The following is a 6,298-nucleotide window of genomic DNA, read 5'->3' as shown; positions in this document are numbered from 1 at the left end:
ATTTTAATGTCATTTTCTCAAGAAGAAAGCAGTAGAGAGAATATTAAAAATAAAAAAAGTCTTAGGTCTAAAAATTAAAAAATAAAACATATAAAGTTTGAGATGTATTTAATAAAATGACTTAAGTTAAATTTAATGACCTGAAGGTGGTGTCTTACGTCTCACACAAGTGGTATGATCACTTGGATGACAGGAGGTACAACCTTGCGCCTGAGAGGAAGATTGTGGCGGCCGGCTGCTTGTTAAGGAGTCAGAGTTAGTGATAGCCGATATCGATGGAGGGTTTTCGTGTGGCTTCCTTGATGCTGTCACTGATTCAATGTTAAGTTGCAGAAGAAGGAAGAGAAGAAAGGTTAACAATATGACTGATTTGACAGCCATGACTGATCAAAACAGTAGCTTTGGAAAGATTAATACGGAGATGAGACTAGTAGTAATTGTTGTTGGTGGTGATTATCAACTGATGAGACTGCTATTTATAACATGAGAGACTGCTAAGATCCCATGTGCAATCATATAAAATGAGATTTTGGCTCCCACAGAGATCAGAGATGTCTCTGCTTGATTAGAATTTTTTTTTTTTTTAATGGAATCACAGTAAGAGAGAGGTAAGCATTGGATCAATACTGTTTTCCAAATTAGCCAAGTCCAGCATTTCTTGACTGTTAAAATTCCTCACAGCCATTTATTTAAAATAATTATTTTCGATGGAGAAGGGCATGGGCCGTTAGTAGACAACACTAGCAACTACGTGCATTAAGGTAAAGGTATTAAAATATGCAATATGAGATGGAAGATTTATTTTGATTTTATTATAATTATAAGTTATATTATTAAATTTTTATTTAAATTTTCTCTTTTTTCCCTTAAATATTAGATGACCGAAAGTATGTTATTAAAGTATTATTATACTTAATATTTACAAAGTTGGAAACTTATTAAACTATTAGTTAGAGTTAATATATTTTTAGGTTTTTCTTAACTTTCATGAAAAAAAATTGAAAATTTATTGAAATCTTAGATAAAATTAATAAATATTGAGGTTTTACTTAATTCTAAATAAATATATTAAAAGTGAATTATAAATAAAATTAAAAGGAATACTATATATACTTTGGATTTAAATATAAGACATTTTCTACTCACTAGTGCTGGTCTAAAATGTAGAATAATAATAACTTTTTTACCATGCATTTTAATTATACAAATCACATCAAACTATTTTTTTAATATTTATAAAATGGTTAAAAGTATCATTTAATTATATATATATATATATATATACGCGCGCGCGCGCGCGCAAGCGCCCACAGAAATTCGAGGCTTGTTGCGCAATAATTATTGACCTTTTTCACTTCGCTTGAATAGCAGGTATCACTCAGTTTGGTTGGGAATATAATGCATGGAAGATATAATAACTGAACACATATGTTACAGGCCAAATCATAAATTAAAGTGAGGAGCATCATGATGCCAACAGAATTTGTTCCCATAATATTTTATGTAATGATAGAGTCGCTTGTTTTCAAATAAAGCTGACAATACCGGTCACAAACCATGCTAAACTAGAAATTAACATTCAGATATTAGAAAATTGATGTGGAAAATTGAACAATTTTTAGTGAATAAAATGATTAAAAATAAGTTCTTATAACAAATTGATGTAGAATTTAATATCTATATTTGCTTCGAGTCTCCTACCTCAAACAAGAGTTGAAGTAGGCTTTGGAAGGGTTCGGATGATCATTAATTTGAAGCTAATTGTGTGATAGCTCACTGAAATTAAAGTAGCATTGGAAAGTCAAATGTGAGTTAATTTGAGGTATGGAGACTATATAAATATTAATCAGTTTTTCTCCTTTTCTTGAATTAATAATTTAAATTAGTTTGATGATCAATATAAATATGCATTGCTTGAGGTATTGCATAATCGTTATTAGAAGAATATTCTAAATACGTATTAGAAGTTGTCCGGAAAATTAAAAATAATTAAGTTTTATACTTCCATTATCCCTGTATATGTCCCTCCCATATTTACTTGTCCTGATAATTAGTATTTTTATTTAGTACCTAAATTAATATATGTTTTTTTTCCAAATTTTAAGGTAAAATAATTACTTGATTCTAATAATACTTTTGCAAAATGGAGGGCATCAAATGGAGATAGTCGGTAAGATTTAAAATGAAACATATTTATGTAAATTAGATGGACTACATCATTTGTAACATATCCAATTAAAATACTTCAACTAATCTAAATAAAATCTTCTATGATATTTTTAAATTAATTTTATTTTTATATATAATGCATATTTTATTTATTACCTTTTCTCTTTCTATTATTATTAATATCATAATCAATTTAAATTTAATGATATCTAAATGTCATATTTTTATTAGATAGATCACAAATAACGTGGCTCATCTAATCTATCAAAGGATTTCTTTATTTAAAATAGGGTGACATTAAATGGAAAGCAAAACTGAGAAAGGAAAAAAAAAATATTTTGTACATCATTCATAGATTTTGGTTTTTTACCTTAATTTATGCATGTTTTATGTGAGGACAAGTAAATAGATACCGAGGAGGCAATATATAAGAGAGAAAAATTAGCTCAATAACATCAAAATATATAACTCATAAATTATGAATGAGGTTTTTAAATATTTTAAAATATGGCCCATTCATAAAATCAATTAGATGTGTTTCTCCCTTTTTATCCTTAGAATAAATTTATTATTAAAACGAAATATATTTGATTTAACTAATCTTTAACTGATTAAATTTTTTATTTTTATCATTAAAAATTATATTGTGCATGCTCCCCATCTCATTTATCATCTCTGAATATTTTTTTATCAGATTTTTGGATTAGATTTTTTTGGATCATCATATTCATTTCTCATTCAGTGCTTTTCTTCATCATAATTTTTTATTTAATTTTCCTAGATCACCATCTTCATCACAAAGCTTTTCCTCTCTCTACATCTCTGTTTTTCCCAAATATTATGAAGAAGACATTAAACATTGAAAAGAAAACTCCATTACTGATCTACAATACTATATCATTGATATACGGCTGCATATTAATGATAAACAAATTGATAAGTTTTCACTGATATGACTTATATAAGTTTTCAGTGATATATAATAATATATCACTGATGTACTATCGTAGATCAACATAATCAAACAATTAAATAAAAACTTGTTTATAATTAATATATAGTCGTATATCAATGATGTAGTATTATAGATCAATAATACAAAAAACACATAATCATTTGTCTAAAATAAATCACACAAAATCTCAAAAAACCCTTACTAGAAATCTGACTTAATATATAACAGAGTTTGACCGGACTTTCTCACCATGAATTTGTAGCTTTAGTGTAGCTTTGTGTAGAAGCTACAATTTCAAACTTCATCATCTCACATTCATGATTTTTCAACCTGAATTTATAGCTTCTAGTCTACCTCGCCTTGCGTTTGTGTGGTCTCCTAGCTAAATTTCTAACTTCGTTTATCCACTGGTGTGAGCTGTTTTATCGTATATTGTCAGTTTCTTCTCCGTTGTGACCGAGAGTGCAGTGTTATCTTCACGTTTTTGGGTGGGTGAAAGCGAAACTAATGTAAAAAAAGGAAATCAAGATGTTGTGAGATTTAAAGATAGTTTTATCTTTTATATTAAAAGTAAATTAAGAAACTATCATTATCTTAATTTAAAAAAAAAGAGTTATTAATTTTATTTAGTTATGTAATATTGACTAAATTTATTAAAATCCTTGTGTAAAATTGCATCTGGGTCCAGGATCAGTTTAATATGGCGTGGATCTAACTCTGTATATGCAGCAGAAAATGGGAAACCAATGGGCATTTCTAGGCCAGGGGCAGAAGCGTTGATATTGACGTGGCATAGTTAATCAAGAAAAAAGACCTTTGAGTGGAAACTTTTAAGAACGCACTAACTTTATTAAAGAAAGCTATATTTATGCCGTACGTGATTGTTGATTCGTGTGGTTTTTAAGCAGAATCATTTTATCTAGAGAAAATAACAATTAAGAATCAACTAAATAAATTTATATTAATTAAAAATTATTTATTATTAAAATTTAAATAAATATTTATTAATTTAAATTAATCTTTTATTAATAAGTATACATTAAGATTTTAATAATAATTTATTTTAAATTAACAATAATTTATTTAAAATTATTTTTTATTTAGATTTTGATAATAACTAATTATTAACTGTTATAAATTTGCTCCACCAGTCTTTCATTGTTGTTTCCCTTTTAATTACTTTACTCTTTGGGAAGACAACTTATCTAGGGGAAATTTTGGTGCCATTCTCAGAGGTTATTTCTTGAACCTAGAAGGCTTCAATTTATACATGCTGACTTGGAAGAGGCTTTCATCCGATCCTTGCCATATATTATATTATCTTTTCATTTGATATGTATTGTTGATAAATTTTAATTTCAATAGAAGGAACACTTCGCTGCTGTTGCATATGTGGAAGTGTTGATTATAATATATTAATATATGCTCTTGATTGGGATCCGAATATTATATTCAATTAAATAGTATTTAATTTAATATATCTATTTAAATTAGTTTTAATCAAATCAAGAATTAAATAAAGATTTAATCTTGATTAAATCCAATATATCTTATTAATAAATATATTATATTTATTGGACTTATATTATCATACTCTATATGTCATCAAGAGATTTGATTTACCACAGTAAAAATGCATGATTCCTGAATCTAACACAACCACCTACACGTTATGTAGGGTGTAACATCCCATTTTTATTTAACAATTTTAATTTAATAAAATTATAAGATTAAGTTTTTATTTATGAATTTAATTTAAGAAAATTATAAGGTTTAGTTAACAATTAAATTGTGTTTTTAGGAAAATTGAGGTTAATGAGTTTGGGCACCATTCTTATGTGAAGAAAAGCCTAATATTAAAGCCTAATGTAAGTTTCACTAAGTAGAGAAAAGAGAGGTCAGATTAGGTTATATTATATCTGAGATTAAGTTACCACCATTCGAGAGAGAAGCAGAGAGAAAACTGTTTTTGCATGTGCACAATGCGGTCTTGTTAAATCAACATTTACGAATACATTCATCGTTGGATTGGACTTATATTTGGTCATAAAATTTGTAACATCCAGCTTGTCCTTTTCAATGGTTAGATCATTGATTATTTTTCTGATTAGAGAGTTACTAGCTTCGTCATTCGCAACGGTTTTTTTTTGCATCTTCACGAAGCAGTCTTAGTAAATTGAAGTTTTAAAATTTGATCACCATTGGATCAGGGTTAAAGAGGGTCACCTAGTTTGTAACATCTAATTCATTCTTTTCAATGATTAGATCATTGATTAGTTGCCATATTAGAGATTTCTTAACTTTATCATTCATAATAATTGTTTCTGCATTGTCATAGAGTAGTCCTACTAAATTTTTATTTGTAAATTTGTTCACCTTTGGATTTGGCTAAAATTTTGTTAGTGGGTTCATAACATCCAAATCGGTATTTTCAATGGTTAGATCTTATATTAGTTTCTTTATGTGAAATTTATTAACTTTGTCCTTCATATGATATTTAACCTAAATCCTTAGACCTAATAAAATCCTTAGGTTAAATAACGAATTATGAAGACTTAAAGTGGGTTTAGTAAGACTTTTAAGAGTCTCATCAATTTAATAAAGTTAATGAAAACTCTAAACTAATTAATGAAATAAGTTTAGAATGTTATGTTAGGTTATAGATAGTGTTGGGCATATATATGTGCCCAATAATAATAAACTCTATTATGTTGAATGTAAATTAATATTTTGTGGCTGTTGTGCGTGATTGGAAACCTTGTGAAAACATGTTTTGAGTGCCCTTTTGATTGACTCGAGGCATGGAGGTAACCAGAAACCTAAACTCCCTCATATTTTAATTCTAGCATTTATTGTATAGTTTTTTTTATAAATTATGTTCTTAATGAAAAAAGTGTAAACATGAACTATATTTATATGCAAAAGAATGCAAAAGATGTATGTGTATGTGATTTATGTCTTGCAAGCTTTAGCAATGAACTGGAATATTGAATGTGATATATTATGAATTATTGTGTAATTATGAAATATTGTGGAATCATGAATTGTTGTTATTGTGGAATTATGAATTATTGAAGAATATGTGATTTGCATATGTGGTAAAAATTTTGAGAATGTGAGACTAGCATGATCATAAATGTGATATACATGTGTGATATGGATGGGTGGGAATTC

This window comes from Prosopis cineraria, unplaced genomic scaffold (assembly GCF_029017545.1).
Source record: "Prosopis cineraria cultivar Desert tree isolate PC_DT_omini unplaced genomic scaffold, ASM2901754v1 PC5, whole genome shotgun sequence".
NCBI lineage: Eukaryota > Viridiplantae > Streptophyta > Magnoliopsida > Fabales > Fabaceae > Prosopis > Prosopis cineraria.
Note: the sequence above shows the minus strand (reverse complement) of the source record.